The 17,029-nt window shown below is 42.3% G+C and overlaps 1 pseudogene; it reads left to right on the top strand.

Moving 5' to 3' along the window:
• Nucleotides 1-550: 550 nt before the first annotated feature.
• LOC142456441 (mitochondrial import inner membrane translocase subunit Tim13 pseudogene) lies at nt 551-838 on the top strand (annotated as a pseudogene).
• The last annotated feature ends 16,191 nt before the right edge of the window (nt 839-17,029 follow it).

The following is a 17,029-nucleotide window of genomic DNA, read 5'->3' as shown; positions in this document are numbered from 1 at the left end:
CTTTCAGTCAAGATCCAATTGATATCAGTAATGTTATCCCTCATGCCATGTCTTCTGAATTCAGCTTGGATTTCTGGTAGCAACCTCTAAATGGACTGCTATAACCATTTTAAAAATTATCCTCAGCAGAATTGTACTTTCATGTGACATTAATGATCTTGTCCAAGTATTTCCTCCTTGTTAGGTCACCTTCTTGGGAATGAGCAAAAAAAATATGGATCTCTTTCAGCCAACTGAACTGGTATTTTCCAAATTTCTTGGCATAGACGAATGAGTATTCGTCAGCTTGTTTAAACATTTCAGTTAGTATTCTGCCCATTCCTGGAGACTTGTTTTCTGCTAATACCTTCAGTTTGACTTGGACTTCTTCCTTCAATACTATTGGTTCTTGATCATTTCCAACCTCTTGAAATGTTCGATATTTCCTGCATATATGTGACAGAGATAAATACTGTTATACTTAAAATCCTGAAATAATGATGATATAAGAATAGAATCGGCCAGTACAGGTCGGCGCACGCGGCGGCGGTCCGGGTGACTTTGCGGAGCAATGGAGGGCGGCTTCGGCTCAGATTTCGGGAATTCCGGGGGCGGGAAGCTGGACCCCGGTGTCATCATGGAGCAGGTGAAAGTACAGATTGCCATCGCCAACGCGCAGGAGTTGCTACAGAGGATGACGGACAAGTGTTTCCGGAAGTGCATAGGAAAGCCTGGGGGCTCCCTGGATAATTCTGAGCAGAAGTGCATCGCCATGTGCATGGACCACTACATGGATGCCTGGAACACGGTATCCCATGCCAACAACTCGCGGTTGCAGCATGAGCAGGCCAACATGTAACGAGGACCCTCCAGGAGCCCCTCCCTCCAACCCCTATGCCCTTATCCATAAACATTCTGAGACAGGACAGCGAAGAAGGTGGTTCCGTAGCGCCTGGACTGCCACTCATTGGACACTGAACCTCACCCTGTCCGCCTCCAGTGTGAATTGAGTCTGGGGACCCAGTGCCTTCCTAACATGCTGGCAGCTCGGGGTCAGGTTGCAAAGACCCCCTTTGTGCTCCAAGGTCGACTTCATGCCCCATGCAACCCTTCTTGTTTGGACTTTGGTGGGAGGGTGGGGTGGGCAGGCCAGAGCCGACTTGTGCTCACCTGAGCCAAATCCACTTTAGGCTGTGAAATAAACTGCTGACAAGCGACAAAAAAAAAAAGAATAGAATCTTGAATAGATATATATGTTGAACGGTTCTGGGAGAAAAAGTCGGAGAATACCATGACTATATAAAAATTTGACAGGATATTTGTACATGGCTATATTTCTACTTATGCTGCAAATATATGTACACATGTCATTTAGCATACAGGGCCAAGTTATAGAAATGTCTGAGATATGAACAAACACCATGAAGGAAAAAGTTGCTGGACCTGGGGCCTCAGAACAATAGTCTCCGGGACACCAAGCAATTACTATAACACAGAGCACAAATACAATGCTTTATATTCTACTTTGGTGAGTAGCAACTGGCAACTTAAAAGTTTGTGAGTGGTCATTTAAAGTCTGTCTGGAGGAAAGAAGCGCAAAGAAAACGTTGATGTGTGAAAACAATTAGCCCAATGCATCTTGCAAACGTCAGCCTTCCAGAGCCTGGAACAGAAGGATTAGCCATCATTGCCAACTGCTCTGAAAGTGAGCGTGTTACAAGTCCGCGGACAGTGCGGGAAAACAATGTGGAAAAATCTCAAATTCATGAAAAATACCAGGGTGACTGGTCAGCTGGAGACAGGTGGAACCACTAAGACTACGACCCTCAGTCCCCCTTTTGGTCGGGCTTGAACGCATCACCATGGCATAGCCTTTCATCAAACAATGGTGATATGAAGAGAATAACAGCACTAAGAAATTGAGCCTCCTTAGGATTTAAGATCAAAACCCAGAAAGGCTAGGAAAGAAGGATGAATAAAAACAGGAAACCCAGGGAGTAAGCTGATAAGTGATGTAATTGACATGCAACAAAATTTGTCTCAATTGCTGAATAGAAATTGGTTCTGTTCTCTAAATCTTCAGCCAATTCACAATAAAAAGGTAGTTTGTTTGTTTAAGTTTGTGGAAAATGGAATTCATAGATAATGGAATTTTTCTATGAATAATATTTCTTAAATTCCAAATCCATATCTACTGATATCAAGTCTATTCTGACTCATAGCAATCCAATAAAGCAGAGAACTGTCCCCTAGGGTTCTCCAGGCTGCAGATCTTCAGCGAGGTAGATTGCCGTATCTCCTTGTGAGTGCTTGGGAGTTTAAACAGCCGACTCTTTGGTTATCAGCCCAGCGCTTTCACCAATATTCTACCAGGACCCCTCCCAGACATTATTTGCAGTACTCTGAAATCCTTTGAGTGTTTCTTGAGAAGAAAGAAAAGCATGTAATATTGATGAATAGATAGACTTTCTGTGTGCCATTTGATCACTAAAAGTATTGATGAATTTGTAGACATGCCTCCCCAAATCAGATCCATTTGGGGTGTTACTCTTCCATTCCTGTGGAAACCGTATCCCTAGCATGTCCTGGAAAAACCCTTAGGATTGTAAAACACAAATTGGACACTCTAATGTAAGTTGTGACCTTTGGGTAGTATGCCAATATTGGATCATCAGTTACAATAAATGTACCAACAACAACCAAAAAACCCTCCACATGTATCAAGTCAACTCTGACTCCTGGTTAGCTAATAGGACCGAGTAGAACGGCTTCCTGGGCTTTCAAGGTTGTAAACCTTTATTGGAGCAGAAAGCATTGTCGTTCTCCCACCGAGCAGCTTGTGGGTTTGCTTGAAGAGCTTGCAGTTACTAGCCCAATACATAACCCATTCCACAGCAGAGAGCCTTATCTGCCCCAAACAAACAAGTGGCCATTGAGCACACTCTGCGTTGGTCAGCCCTGTGTGGGTCTGAGCAGAGCGGTGCTCCCTAAGGTCTGGGTCCTTTCTTGGGAGCCTCTCTGAGTGAACACGAACTTCGCCTTGACTAATTAGCAGCTGCGCATTTTGCCCACTTACACCACCCAGAAAATCAGAGAGGACTGGTATTTTGGTTAGAAGGTTGGCTCTTCCATTAACTAGCTCTGTGATCTTGGATGGATTACCCATCACCCTCAGGTTCCACATCTACTGCTCAAACTCCTGGCCATCAAGTGAATACGGACTCAGTCGATCGGACAGGACAGAACTGGCCTTGTGGGTTTCCAAGACAGCCACTCTTTGGAGGAGTAGAAAGCCTCATCTTTCTCCGGACGTCCACTGCATGAGGGTAGTATTACCTACTTTGCAAAGGCTGTTAGCAGACGTGAATGGGATAGAACATAGAAAAGGTCTCGAATAGTTGCCAGAACATTGCAGGCTTTTGAAAAATGACAGCAATTCTAACTAATACAAGAGAAAGCTTGCACTAGATTTGATATTGGCATTTTCAGAATGTTAGTTGAGTTTTTTAGGCTTACTCAATAAATATTAGTTGTAACGTGAGTAAATAAACAAAGTACAACCTGTACAGTGAGTTTCTTTTTATTTGCATGAACTTCTTAAAGATAGCCCCCTCTTTTGTATTATTTTTGTACATAAATCACTGTGGTTTTATTATGACTCCCATCTTTTAGTTCAATTAAAAATACCAATCAATTTTGATTATCCATAATTAAATCCTGATTTCCCTCCTCTTGCCTCTTCCTTCCTTTCCATCTCCTCGTAGTTTAAATTTTCCATATCCTAGAGTGAGAAATATGAGTTCTCAATTTTACCACAGCTTCAATAAGCAGAGTGGAAAATGTTCTAATGAACTGCTTGAAATGAAGAATCTTAAGGGTTTCTCCACATCCTCCTGAAGATTTTCATACTGGGCTCCTCTTTGACTCACCTTTTCTCAGCATCCATTCGCACCCTGAGCTGGAGCCTAGCTTAGCAATCTTGGTAGAGCTGTTAGTTTAAAGTGGAGCAATGCTATTTTGCTGCTAAATTAACTTCATGTCATTCTTTTCACACAATTCTCTCTCGTTGTTCTTATTTTCTTTGTTGTTAGTTTTGAAATCAGAACTTCTCAAATACTCCTGCCTTTACTCTGCGTGTTACCCAGATGTGCAAAGATCAAGAGACAAGCATTCACTTTTCTGAACATTCTTTCTATCTTACTATGTATCCATTTTAAAGCGGTTTACGCTTCTTCCAATCTTACTCAAAGGTGTTTCTAGAGAAGGTGCACACTGAACAGGCAATAAATTTGCCTGAATCTAGGCTTTGTTTTTTGCATGACAGAGAAGTATACCTTTTTCTTTATGTGAGAGAAAGTTGACCTTTATTCTTACTCCATTTCCTTTTGAATCAACCTTCCTTTTTCTTGAGTTTGCCTCCCTGCTGAATGTTGACCGTTTCTCATATTTCACTAATTTCAGCTCTACCTACTTCTTATTCAGGTTCCTTTTCAAATCCTTTCCCTGACTCAGTGACTTTGTTATGGGACCAGTTCATTAGTATTTCAAACTCTCCATTTATTTATGAAAAATTAAAAGGATATACAATTTTTCATTGTAGTGTTATTGTTATGTGCTATCAAGTTATAGCGACCCTATGAACAAGAAAATAGTGTGGTGGGTCCTGCCCCATCTTCACAGTAGTTGCTATGTTTGGGGCCATTTTTGCAGCTACTATGTCAATCCACCTTCTTGAGAGTTTTCCTCTTTTTCACAAACCCTGTAGCTTCCCAAGAGTGATGTTCTTCTCTAGGGAATGAGCCTTCTTGATAACACATCCAAAATATGTGAGTGAAAGCCTTGTGATCCTGGTTTCTAAGGTGTATTCGGGCTATGTGTCTTCCAAGACAAAATTTATTCAGTCTTCTGTCAGTCTTTGGGATATTTAATATCCTTTGCCAAAACTATCATTCAAAGGCTCTAATTCTCCTTCATTCCTATTTATTCGTTGTCCAACTTCCCAGGCATCAAAGGGGACTGAAAACACCGTATCTTGTACCAGGCACACCTTAGTTCTCCAGGTGACATCTAGGCTTTCTAACATTTTCAAGAGTTTTTTATTCCCCAGAAGCAGATTTGCCTAATGCAATGCAAAATCTGATTTATTGACTTCTGCTTCTATGGCTGTTAAGTGCGGATAAAAGTAAAACAAGATTCTTAACTTCAATCTTTTCTCCATTCCCCAAGAAAATGTTTATTAGTCAAGTTGGGAGGATTTTTGTGTTCTTTATATTGAAAAACAATCCATACTTAGAACTAAAGTTTTGACCTTCATCAGTAAGCAGTTCAAGTCCTCCTTGCTTGATGCACAGTTGTATCATTTTTGTATCTCAAAGGTTAATGAATCTTTCTTCAATTCTTATTTTTAATTCCTTTGCATATTATTTATAAAATTCATGTCCAAATGAAATTTTCTCGTTAATGTTTTTGAAGCTCCTTCTTATGATATAGCTTCTAGGATGATTTGCTCAACATACATATTGAATATCTATACCAAAAAAAATAGAACCCTGACATACACATTTCCTAATTTTAAGCCATTTGGTGCACACTTCCTCTGTGTAACGACTGCATCTTTGTCTACATAGTTTCCATGTGAGCACACTGAAGTGTTCTGGAATTCCTATTCTGGGCACTGTTATCCATAATTTGTTATGATTCACACAACTGAGCAACTTTGCATAGTCAAGGAAGCAGAGGGAAAGAGTTTTCTGGTGTTCTCTGCTTTCAGGCGAGATCCAGTTGACAAGAGCAGCAGTGCCTGGCACCCGCTGTTCCCTCCCATTCGGTCTGACTTTGTGCTGATGTACTGCTGCAACCACATTTGAATTATCTTCTGCCAAACCTTATTCGCATGTGCTATTAATAATGCTGTTCACTAATTTCTGTTTCCTATTCGATCACGTTTTTTTGGAATGGGCACAAATTTGGATCTCTTCCAGTTGGTTGGCCAGGCAGCTAGCTGTCTTCCAAATTTCTTGGCGTAGACAAGTGAGTGCTTCCAGCATCTGTTTGTTAAAACATCGCAATGAGTACTCAGTCAATTCCTCAAACCCAAACTAAACCCACTGCTTTGATGTCAATGCTGACTCATAGTGACCCCTATGGGTTTCTAAGACTGTAACTGTTTACAGGAGTAGAAGGGTCAGTCTTTCTCCAGGAGAGATGCTGGTGGTTGCAATCTGCCGATCATGCACATCGTAACCAACACTTTACTACTACCCCACTAGGGTGTCTTCATTATCCACAATGCCTTCAATACCATGGGACTTCCTTGAATCTTGATCCTGTTGCTACTTTCTGAAATCATTGATCATAGGTGTTTGATCCTGTGCTATTGATTGTTGATCCTGGGCTGCTTCCTGAAGTGGTTGGTCATTGATTTTCCTTTGGCATAGTGGCTCTGTATTTGTTCCATATGCTTTCGATGCTTCCTACATTATTAATTAATTTGCTCATCATAGCCTTGCTGAAAGTGAGGAGGACTTAAGCAGTTGTTGGTGAAGTTCAAGGATTGCGGCCTTCAGTATGAATTACAATGCAATGTAGGGAAGTTCAAAATCTTCACAAGTGGACCAATAGGTAACATCATGATAAATGGAGAAAAGGTTGAAGTTGTCAAGGATTTTGTCTTGCTTGGATCCACAATCGATGCTCACGGAAGCGGCAGTCAAGAGATCAAAAGACATGTTGCATGGGGTACATCTGCTGCACAAGACCTCTCTAGACTGTTGGAAAGCAAGGATGCTACTGTGAGGAATAATGTGCGCCTGACCCAAATCCAGGTGTTCGCAACTGCCTCACACACAGCTGAAGGTTGGACATTGAATAAAGAAGAGCCAAGAAGAATTCATGCATCTGAATGGCGGAGCTGGAGAAAAATACTGAAGGTACCATGGACTGCTAACAGGACACACTGATCTGTATTGGGAGAAGTAGAAGCAGAGTGCTTCTTAGCAGCAAAGATGGCAAGACATTGTCGCCCGTATTTTGGGCATGTTGCCAGGAGAAACCAGTCCCTGGAAAAAGGACAGCATGTTTGGTAAAGTAGAGGGGCTGCTCAAAGGAGGAAGGCCTTCAAGGAGCTGGGTTGACACCATGGCTGTAACAATGCGTTCAAGCATAGGAGCAATTGTCAGGATGGTGCAGGATCAGGCAGTGTTTCGTTTTGTTGTGCATATGGTCTCTATGGGTTCAAACTGGGTCAATGGCACCTATCAATAAACCATAGGGTGAAGTATAACTGTCACTGTGAGATTCCAAGACTGTCAATCTTTACAGGAATAGACAGCCTCATTTTCCTCCTGTAGAGCAGTTGGTGGTTTTGAACTGGTGACCTTATGATTAGCAGCCCAACTTATAACCCACTATGCCACAAGGACTCCACAAACGTATACATGCATATAATATTTTTAGACAAATAACTCTTTTTGGAAACATTTTTGTCACCATACAAAGTAAAAAGCATTTGCTAGAGATTCCTTCGAAGGCTACTGCATGATTTGAATCATTGTTTTCCTGCTTTATGATGATCATAGAGGCATTTTAGAAACACGCCCATGAATTTTCTCAGATGGGTGTTGAAATGAGTGTGAAGATCACTTGAGGGGATTAGGATCTTAAGAAGTTTTGAATCTTATGTTCAATTTGCTAAGAAAGATGCAAATGATTATTTTTCTTCAGCAAGATACTATTATCATTAGTACCACAAGTTAAAGAGATCATGTAAGGAATAGTCCAAAGAAGTCTGGAGCTTGTTTATCGGAGTCTCAGCACAATACTCCCAATTCAATAGCCATCGCTCTTAGAAAGGTCAGGGTTCTCTGAAAGAGCAACACATTTTCTGGACGACCTGTGTGGTAACAATAGAGCCATATGTTCTGGAAAACTGACTGACTGACTGACTCTGAGCTGAATTATACTGAGGGCAAGAAGATCAAGCATTTTCCTCTATTTATGTGTAAAACAGTTGTTTGGGGGGGTAAATTTATAGGGCTCCTGGAGGGTATAGTCACAATACCTAATGGCAATATTTGACCTAAAGGAAGTCGAATTTACCTCTATTTCATGACCGCAGGATTCACCTTCTCAGAGCTGAAAGCAAGCAAAACGTTCCTAATACGGAGACGTAAATAGAGTGAGTGTCTGGGGAGTTCAAATGGTTGGCATGCTTGGCAGCTAACCCAGAGGTTGGCAGGGTAGCGCACTCAGAAGCACCTTCTGAAAAATTATCCATTGAAAACACGAAGGTGCACAATTCTACTCTGACATACATAAGGTGGTATGAGTCAAAATCGACTCAACAGCAAATGGTATGGATGCCAGTTGTTTTTTTTAAAAAACCCACGGTCCATTTCTTCAGTCAACATCAGGCATCAACTATAAAAATCATATCTTTATCACAGTGAAAACAGCTGTTAGCAAATATGGAATATCCCTGATGAAAAGAAGTCTTTTACAAAAGGGCCAATCCACACACCCATTCTTACACATATTGCAACATAATGTTGTCCTGTGAGCACGAACCCCATAGAACTGGGCATGCGGCTTCAATTCCAGCTCTCTCTCTCTCTCTCACTAAGGTGCCATCTCTGGCAAGACTTTAGCCTCTCTGTCCTTCAATCCTTCTATCTGAAGAAGAACACTGATAATAACGCGGTTCTACTGAGTTACTATGAAGACAAAATAAGACAATGCATGCAATACGCTGCCTGGCACGTGGTGGGTGCTATGAGTTAGTATTTGTATTTGTAGCCCATGGGTCCATACCAAGATCATAGAAACTCTTCAAATAAGTGTTTTAAGTTGAAAAATAATCCACGCTAATGCAATGACACTATTGAGATGAAACATAACCAAAAAAGGAAGATGAAAAAAATGAGCATTTTACATTCAGATCCAAAATACATGTAAGATATTTTAAAATACCAAACAAAGGCTTATTCAGTGAGCTTAAAAATCCATCGTGCACAAATTTATTTTTCCATAAATATTTTAGGCATATGAAAAAAATATTTTGACTAGAGAAGATGATTGAATTAATTAAAAAATAATTTTACAGCTTTTTCTGTAAATCATCTAAATGAATAAGCAGCAGGAGGATAATGAGAAAGGACCAAGCAGATGTTGGTTTCTGCTGACAATTACCAAAGCCTTACAGCATCGTTATAATAGGTTTACATTTGCTTCCCCACAATGTAAAAGTAAGTGGGACATTTGGATCCAGAAGAGAGCAGAAATGATTAAAGGATTGGAAAACCAGGCTTAAGAGGAAGAGATTGTGGAAATGATGTTGGCTGGCCACAAGAGGAGAAGTATCTGGGTGACTTAGTTATAGGCTTGGTGTCTGCAATGTGCCCTATAAGGAGATCGAGAACAGATGTTATTCCCCAAAGAAAATAGAACAAGATGGAATGGGTACCCTCTGGCTCTGACTTGATAAAAATCTTCTCTGACTACAGGGAATTGTTGAACAGTTAAAACTTGTTCTTTCAACCAGTTATTTATGCATCTCCTCTTCTGCTTTGAGGACTGTATTAAGTGCTAGGGATGACTGATTGATCATAATGAGCATATAGATAGAAATATAGATTGGAGCCCCTAAGAGTTAAAGCAGGTACCACACTTGGCTGCTAACAGCGATATTTGCCATTCAAGTCTATCAAAGGAGTCTCAGACGAGAGCCTTGCCCATCCACGTCTGAAAAATCAGCATTGAAAATCATATGTATCACATTTCAACTCCGACACAGTATTTGTCACCATGACTCAGAATGTAGACTCCATGGCAACGAGTTGTGTAGCTATGCTTACAGGAATGTTTCCTTTGCCACTGAACTGCACTTGCAGGAGATTTGCTGACCTTCACACAGTAATACATCCTGCCTCCACCCATTATGTCGCATATGGTTGGAGTTTCCTGAAGAGACATCCTCTGGCTGATACTCCACCCAAAAGGCCGTCCTGGGAGAAAGTGGATCAGCAGTAAAATGTGGAGAGAGAGATTTAAAAGAGAGGAAAGCAGAATGGATCTTCCAGCACAGGGAACTATGCCATGGGAGAGCTGCCGTTGCAGGTCACCTTGCTCAGAGCTCACTTAGCAGTCCCAAGAGGAGCCTTCCACCAGGAAGCATGAATGACTTGTCTGAAATTGGCTGAGAATCCACAGCAAAAACAGACGAGAAATGACAGAAACCACAAAAGTAATTTATACACGGCTTATCATCTACTCTTGCTGGCTATTTATATTTCTGTGGGACTGTAGTTATCCGGTGCCATGCCATTGGTCTGGCACACAGTGTTCCTATGTACAACAGGATGAGACACTACCTGGTCCAGTGTCATCCTCACAATCATTACGATGCTTGACCCCATTCTTACAGTCATTATGTCGATCTGTACAATGGGGAGGGGTGTCTTCTTTTTTATTGCCCCTCTACTTTTCCAAGCATGGTGTTCTTCTCCAGCTATCAGTCATCAGTATCCAAAGTATTTGAGGCAAATAGGGCCTAGGGAACATTTGGGCTATTCTTTCTAGACAAATCTGTCCATTTTCCTGGAAGTTCATGGTATAGACAATATTGTTGGTCAACACCATAATCCAAAGGCATCCATTCCTCTGTGTTCTTCCCTACTCATGTCCAGTTTTCAGATGCAGATGAGGCCATTGAGAACACCATGGCTTTTGTTACTGCGAGGGGACTCAATATTTTGATCTCTTCTCTCAATTCTTATCTCTCTTCCAAGAAATAATTAAGGTGAGGGACAGTATTCAAACCAGTCAGAGAAAAGGCTTGAATGAAGGAAGAACCCCCAGTTCATCAGAGGTCTGCATGGAATTACGAGTTAGGATTTTATCCTGCCAATGGTAAACTTTCAACCAGTGACTGGCTGTGAAGTGGGTCTTTTGCTATTGACTGGATTTCTGTAGGATTCCCTCTATAGGTGAGATTGCGTGTTCTAGAGAACAATACGAGTGACCAAACTCACTGCCATCAAGTCAACACTGAAACCGTCAATAGGGTGGAACTGCCCCCTGTGAGTTCCTGAGACTGTAACACTACAGGCGTAGAAAACGTCATCTATTTCCCTAAGAGCAGCTCAGGGCAGTGGTTTCTGACCTTATGAAAGACCTTTACATCAACAAAAAATTTAGTGAATTTTATATCAAGAAAGTGGCCCAACTCCAAGAGGCTGGGAGTCGGCCCTCTGGACTCAGGCTTCTACCAGCTGATGAATCAGCAAGGTGAACCGGTAAGCTGGGAGATTGCCGCAGGCCGACGGATGCTGAGTCACATAGATCCAAGGTCCACAAGGACATGGCAAGGTGCTTACAGCTCCCGTGGTTGGGAGGCCACATGGGCCGTTAGCCCCAAAGGAGACATGTCGAAGCCAGTCAAGCAGGAAGGCAGAGACAGAAAATTTCTCCATTGCATCTCTCATAAAAGGGCCATATCGCCAAGGTGACATCATAGACGATGACCTGATGGAATTGAACACCTCTCCATCCCTACCTTCACACAGGTGTAAGCTTACATAAAACCTGAGCACCCCACTCCTTTGTCCACCTACATACACCCCTGTTCCCCAGAGCCCATGCTGTGTCCTTGTCACCAGGCCCCTTAAACCAAGGATCAATTCAACCATTGTGTAGGTAATGCGAATGTCTTCTTTCCCCTCCTACACCTTTGCGCTATCTCATCCATTGATAAGGAAAGCCTTCTCTTTAATGTCCTTTGAGTTGAAGAGGCAGGGGGGGGGGTGCCCTCACCTCCCTTTTGTACACAATTCCTTTCAGTTTTACAATTTCCCCCTGTGCCAGTGTTTGTCTTGTTAACGTTCTGGCCAGATGCATCATAGTCTCCAAGGTGACATCTTAACTTTTTAAAACACTTTAAAGTGGTCTTTTGCAGTCAATTACATTAACGATGGCACAGTGGGTTAAGCACAGGGCTGTTAACCAAAAGGTTATAAGTTTGAATCCACCAGGTCCTCATTGAGAGAAAGATGAAGTATTCTGTTTCAATAAAGATACACAGTTCTGGAAACCCTAAGAAGCCACCGTACTCTGCTCCGTAGAGGCGTGAGCCAGAATCCACCAGGTGGCAGTGAGTTTGGCTTTGTGGTTCGGTATGTTGTCCAATTCAGTGGGCAATGTGTCCTCTAGGTTGGAAGCTATTTCAAATACACAGTGGCCACCAAACTTGACCAACCATTTGAAGATGGTGCAGGAGTGGATCACCTTTTGTTCTGTTGTCCATGGGTGGGAGCTGACCCAACAGCAAAGAACAACCAACAAATTACGGTCCATGGAAGATTAGTATCTTCGTTACAAAACAATTATCATTCAAGTTTCCAATCTGCAAGTAGTTCTACCCTCTATCCTTCATATACATTCCATTCATGTTAGAATCCGTTATATGATTCAAATTAGAAAGGTAAGAAAGAGTGATTTAATTGCTTGCCAAGACATCACCAGATTCCACCCTCAATCAAAGAAAAATGTTGTGGAGTTATCATAAGATTAAATAGTGTCATTAACAAATACATTCTCTACTTCTTCTCAGCCAGTTTCCTAGCTGTGTCTATGAAGCAATTGATTCATCAGACACCAGAGAACTGGGAAGGAGGTGCAAATGTAATTATCAAAGTTACATGAACAAAGTTATTCCTTTCACAATATAAAAAGATATGAAAATTTTTATAATACATATTTAATTACTTGATTTAATCCTCCCTCCCCCTCTAAGTGTGTTATCTATTTTACTGTAGCAACTGACTGTAAATGTTACTGGTCATGGAATATCCTGAAGTGTAATCTGGAACCAGCAGGAGATAGTATTAGGCAACTTAATTAATGAAGCTGTTTTAGGTTACATTCTCCCCAAAAGGGAACCCAGAACCAATGATTGGGGCCCCTCTAGTTCATAAGGCAGAAGCCCTGATGGTGTGACAGCAACATCACGACCCGGGAATGACCAGGCAGCACTTGGGCAGACCTGGAGGGAGGGGACCATTATCCAACGACCCCTACACACTAGCGGTGGGGAAGATCTGGGTCCTGAAGGACCCGCAAGCCTAGCTTTTAAACCCCAGGAGTGAGCAAGGTCACAGAACAGAGCAGAGTAGGCGGGGATTTCTAGTACAGACATGGTGGTTAGGAAGGAGGGAAAGGGGGAAAGGGGGAAAGTGGGAGTAGAGGGGTGAATAAGGAAGGACATGAGATGAGGCAGTGCATAGGGAGTCTTTTCAGATTAAAAAAAAAAAAACATTAGGAGTTTCCTTGTCATGAGTGGCTCACTTGTTATTGTCCGCTGCTGACCACCAGGTGGGCAATTTGAAGCCATCAGTCAGTCCTCAAGAGAATGGTGTGTCCGTCTGTTTCCGTCAAGACTACAGCCTTGGAAACTTGGGGGGTACTTCTGCTTTGTCCTCTTGGGTCACGATGAGTCAGAATTGGCTTGATGGCGAAGGCCAACAAACTTGGGGAGGTAGTTCTGAAGCACTGGCAGGGGCATGGGGAAGCAAATGAAGAAGCAATCAGGCTTCAAGCAATGTGTGTATTGCCCCTGGCAGAACATTCTCAAGTGCTGTCCCAGGGAAATCAGAAGGAAGCTGGAGTGTGGCTCCAGTAACTCCTATTCGCGGCTGACTGAGGGCTGCTTCCAGGGAGTTGGCGCTTAAGGAGCTGCCACTGGCCGCACACGTGCAAGGCCCAAGATAGCCTGTGCAGGGAAAGCGCCCCGGCAGAGGGGCAGGAGTTCACAAGAGGAAGCGAATTGTGGACAAAGGAAGGAAAACCAACACCACCACCCCACACACACACACACACACACACACACCCGCTCTGACAGCTGTGAAACATCTTGCTGTAAATCCTTTGAAAATGGATAACTTCTGAAGATGACTTTAAACCCACTGGTTGGGTAAACAGTTGAGTGCTTGTGTTAGGTGTCTTGGGTGGTTTGCCTTGATTTTCACTTCTCAATGCTGAAAGAATTCATGTGCCATAAACATGTCTGTAAATCCGAGTAACTTTTATGAAGGAAAGGGACATTTCAGCATTAAAGTCTCAGCTAGTGCATGCTATCGCTGGAAAGTGTGCAAGGCTGCATGGCAGGGCCTTGGGAAAGCTCACAACTGAAAATGGCCCTTCAGGCGAGCGTGGAGAAACACATGGAACAAATACTGAAAGAGGGACGCAACCCAGTGTGCAGAGCCAAGAGCAGGAAATCCCAAGTGAGCCAAGAGAAGGTGCCCTAGAGGGCCCTCAGTGGCTTACATGCCTCCAACTCAGGGGAGATTTCCATCCTCCACTTGCTGAGCACACCTGAAAGAGAGGGCTCTGCCCTAGCCAGTGTTTTTTATCTGCTCCCATCCCCAGTGGCAGGGGAGGCCTGGTTGAGGGTATTGGCTGATCTTATTGGCTGAGTTTAGGCACATCTGTGTGAGTCATGAAGCTGGTGCCTAGTCTGTAGGCCCAGGTTGCCCTTTACCTGGGCCCAGGTGACTTGAGACTTGGATCTGAGCATGCCCAGTTTTGGATTTTCCCATAGGTGTCTAGTTAGTGTGCCTGATTTCTTTCCAACCCCTTTATTGTGGCACGGACAGCTAGTTTTCGTTCAGCGGAAACCAGCAGAGACAACTCCTTTTATCCCAATTCTAGCTACCTGTCACTTGGCTACTAACCGAAAGACTAGCAGTTTGAGCTGAGTTACACCTTGGTAGAAAGGTCTGAAGTTCAAGACCTTAAAAGAATCCTATTAGAACCCTACCTGGCACACTTGAGTGGGGGTTGGGGGGTGGGGTCTTTAAATGCTATGTTTTAGAGGAAATGCAAAGAAGGCGATTTATTGCAATTCTAGGCCTTCAACATTCTAAGAGCATTCTAACAACATTGGGATGCTGGAGCAAATCATTATTTGGCCACAAAGAAAGCATTTTATGAGAAAAAGAATTTACATTTCAAAGTGAATATTTATAAAACATGTATTGGTATTGTGAATTATGGATAATCACAAAATTTTATACTCAAATTTTAAAAATAGAAAACTTCTATTTTCAATATTCTGTGGAAAAACTACAAGAGTTATGAGTTGGACAGCTAACTACACGGTCAGTGGTTCAGAACCACCAGCTGCTCTGCAGGAGAAAAAGGAGGCATTCAACTCTCAAAAATAGTGACAGAGACCTCTCTTGAAACCTACAGAAGCAGTTTATTTGGTCCTAGAGGGTTGCTATAAGTTTAAATCAACTCAGTGCCAGTGAATTTAGTGTTTGCTGGTAAAATCAGTGTATTCCATGAATGTACTTTTTTGAATGTACTTATTTGAAGGTGAACATAAATGTACATTAATTTTCCATTGTTTATATAGCTCAGTCTTAGAAATCTGCCTTAGTAAGGAAGCTGAATAAATAAAATTAACTATATAAAATATATTAGACCAAAAAAATCAGGTATACCTTGGGCAAATCTGCTGCAAAGGGCATGGATCTTCAGTGGTCTCATAGTCGTTCAAATCTACATAAAGTGGATGAGGAAGACCTAAGAAGAACTGAGGAGCCCTGAATGCACAGAGGTTACACATTGAGCTGAGCTCCTAAGGGTCAGCAGTTTGAAACCATCAGCCCATCCACGTGTGAAATACCAGGATTTCTACTCTCATTAACAGTTACAGTCTCAGACGTTCATGAGACAGTTCTACCCTGTTCTTGGGGTAGCTATGAATTGGCATCAACTTGATGGCAGCGAGGAAGAGAGAGAGAGAGAGAGAGAGAGAGAGAGAGAGAGAGAGAGAGAGAGAGAGAGAGAGAGAGAGAGACGGATGCATTTGAATGATGGTGTGGGCAAAAAGCGCAGAATCTATGTAGCCTGTCAGAAGAAGAAACAAATCCGCCTGGAAAGAGAAGCCTCCTCTTCTTCTTGCAGAGTGACTGGTGATTTCGATTTGCTGACCTTGTGGTTAGCAGGCCAGGTTGCATAGTAATTATGCTTCAAATCTCAATGTCAGCTGCTCAAACCACCAGCTGCTCCTCCACAGAAAGACAAGGTGTTCTATACCTGTAGGGGTTTCTGTCTCAGAAATCCCCAGGGGCAGTTCTACTATGTCCTTAGAGGGCTGCTATTCATCAATGGCATTGAGTTTTTCACTTGGTCTTCGAAGAATTTGAGCCAAGAATGGTGAGAACTCATCTCATCTATTTGGGGCATGTTATTAGAAGAACGCAGTCCCTAGAGAAGGACATCTGGTTGGTAAAATAGAGGGTCAGTGATAAAGAGTTAGGTCCTCAACAAGATGATTGACACAGAGGCTGCAACAATGCTCTCAAACATAGGAATGGTTGTGAGGACAACACAGAGCCAGGCAAAGTTTCGTTCATTGTGCATCATGTTTGTTCATCATGTGCTGTTCTCTGTTCTCTGTGATGTCGTCCTCCCAGTCAAGTTCAAGCTAAACAGAGACCGAAGAGTATCTATAATGCTCTTAGATAAACCTGTAAGTTTATGACTGGCACATAATTGTTTGGTGACTAAGTCATCAGACAACCAAAAGCCTTTTCTGGAGAGAATCTCTGCATTGTCAGGTGGCCATCCCTCCAGCTGACTTGTAACAGGTTGACTATAGCAACCTATTAAACCAATAGCAAGTCAACATCACAGTTTACAAATATACTTTCTAGTTAGATGATGTCTTGCACTTTGCAAAGCTCTTTTTTTACATACGGACTCATTTAATCCTCAAGATATGCAGAGAATGAGTTGATAGATGTCTTTTGTGTGGAAGCTATGGATTAAGGAGATTGATTCAATTGCCAGTGCTAGCCAGGTAGTAAGTGACAGAGATGAAGCACAAACTCAGTTCTATGTGGAGAACATCAACCCTCTTTCCACCAACCCATTCTTTTTCTGGTCTTCTTTAGGGAACTAGGCAGATAATTGTACACTTAAGCAAGAAATCACTGAATACTGCATCCAAAGTGTGACATAAATCTACCTAAAATAAGCTAAGGAG

Source organism: Tenrec ecaudatus, chromosome 9, assembly GCF_050624435.1.
Source record: "Tenrec ecaudatus isolate mTenEca1 chromosome 9, mTenEca1.hap1, whole genome shotgun sequence".
In the NCBI taxonomy this organism is placed as follows: domain Eukaryota; kingdom Metazoa; phylum Chordata; class Mammalia; order Afrosoricida; family Tenrecidae; genus Tenrec; species Tenrec ecaudatus.
The sequence above is the reverse complement of the archived record's forward strand: the minus strand, read 5'-3'. Positions and strand labels throughout refer to the sequence as shown.